Consider the following 2156-nt stretch of genomic DNA (forward strand, 5'->3'; position numbering starts at 1 on the left):
GATTTTAAAATATCCTTTCTAACTTCCTATCTTCTTATCTTTTCAAAATTGATTTTCAAATTTGTTTCAACTAACTAACTAACTTTTTGTTTGTTTCTTATCTTTTTCAAAACTACCTAACTAACCCTCTCTCTCTAATTTTCGAAAATATCACCCTCTTTTTCAAAAATTCTTTTTAATTAACTAATTATTTTAATTTTTTATTTTAATTTTACTCCTAATTTTCGAAAATTACTAACCTTTTTCAAAAACTATTTTCGAAAATCACTAACCATTTTTCAAAAATAATTTTCGAAAATTTTCTTTCTCTCTCATCTCCTTCTATTTATTTATTCATCTACTAACACTTCTCTTCATCTCACATCTCTGCTCTCCTCACCCTTGTGTTTCTTTCCTTACATTATATTCTTTCTTCTTCTTTTCTTCTACTCACATAGGGACCTCTATACTGTGGTAAAAAAGGATCCCTATTATTATTATTTTTCTGTCCCTCTTTTTCATATGAGCAGGAGCAATGACAAGAATATTCTTGTTGAAGCAGATCCAGAACCTGAAAGGACTCTGAAGAGGAAATTAAGAGAAGCTAAATTACAACAATCCAGCAAGCACCTTTTAGAAATTTTCGAACAGGAAGAGGAGATGGCAGCCAAAAATAATAATAATGCAAGGAGGATGCTTGGTGACTTTACTGCACCTAATTCCAATTTACATGGAAGAAGCATCTCCATTCCTACCATTAGAGCAAACAATTTTGAGCTGAAACCTCAATTAGTTTCTCTGATGCAGCAAAACTGCAAGTTTCATGGACTTCCATCTGAAAATCCCTTTCAGTTCTTAACTGAATTCTTGCAGATCTGTGATACTGTTAAGACTAATGGAGTAGATCCTGAAGTCTACAGGCTCATGCTTTTCCCTTTTGCTGTAAGAGACAGAGCTAGAATATGGTTGGACTCTCAACCTAAGGATAGCCTGAACTCTTGGGATAAGCTGGTCAAGGCTTTCTTAGCCAAGTTCTTTCCTCCTCAAAAGCTGAGTAAGCTTAGAGTGGATGTTCAAACCTTTAGACAGAAAGAAGGTGAATCTCTCTATGAAGCTTGGGAGAGATACAAAGAACTGACCAAAAAGTGTCCTTCTGACATGCTTTCAGAATGGACCATCCTGGATATATTCTATGATGGTCTATCTGAATTGGCTAAGATGTCATTGGATACTTCTGCAGGTGGATCCATTCACCTAAAGAAAACGCCTGCAGAAGCTTAAGAACTCATGGACATGGTTGCTAATAACTAGTTCATGTACACTTCTGAAAGGAATCCTGTGAATAATGGGACGCCTATGAAGAAGGGAGTTCTTGAAATTGATACTCTGAATGCCATATTGGCTCAGAATAAAATATTGACTCAGCAAGTCAATATGATTTCTCAGAGTCTGAATGGAATGCAAGCTGCATCCAACAGTACTCAAGAGGCATCTTCTGAAGAAGAAGCTTATGATCCTGAGAACCCTGCAATAGCAGAGGTGAATTACATAGGTGAACCATATGGAAACACCTATAATCCCTCATGGAGAAATCACTCAAATTTCTCATGGAAGGATCAACAAAAGCCTCAACAAGGCTTTAATAATGGTGGAAGAAATAGGTTTAACAATAGTAAACCTTTTCCATCATCCACTCAGCAACAGACAGAGAATTCTGAACAAAATACCTCTAATTTAGCAAACTTAGTCTCTGATCTGTCCAAGGCCACTGTGAGTTTTATGAATGAAATAAGGTCTTCCGTTAGAAATTTGGAAGCACAAGTGGGCCAGCTGAGTAAAAGGATCACTGAAATCTCTCCTAGTACTCTCCCAAGCAATACAGAAGAAAATCCAAAAGGAGAGTGCAAGGCCATTGAATTGATCACCATGGCCGAACCTGTAAGGGAAGGAGAGGACGTGAATCCTAAGGAGGAAGACCTCCTGGGACGTCCAGTGATCAATAAGGAGCTTCCCTCTGAGGAACCAAAGGAATCTGAGACTCATCTAGAGACCATAGAGATTCCATTAAACCTCCTTATGCCATTCATGAGCTCTGATGAGTATTCCTCTTCTGAAGAGAATGAGGATGCTACTGAAGATCAAGTTAGCAAGTACCTTGGTGCAATCATAAAGCTGAA

The 2156-nt window shown here is 37.3% G+C and overlaps 1 non-coding gene across 1 annotated transcript; it reads right to left on the reverse strand.

Annotated features, from left to right (window-relative positions):
* Positions 1-1035: 1035 nt before the first annotated feature.
* Positions 1036-1143, reverse strand: LOC112745044 (small nucleolar RNA R71). Its single transcript, XR_003172992.1, has one exon. It is a non-coding gene; the product is annotated as a small nucleolar RNA R71 (small nucleolar RNA).
* Between the last annotated feature and the right edge of the window lie 1013 nt (positions 1144-2156).

Source organism: Arachis hypogaea, chromosome 14 (assembly GCF_003086295.3).
Source record: "Arachis hypogaea cultivar Tifrunner chromosome 14, arahy.Tifrunner.gnm2.J5K5, whole genome shotgun sequence".
In the NCBI taxonomy this organism is placed as follows: domain Eukaryota; kingdom Viridiplantae; phylum Streptophyta; class Magnoliopsida; order Fabales; family Fabaceae; genus Arachis; species Arachis hypogaea.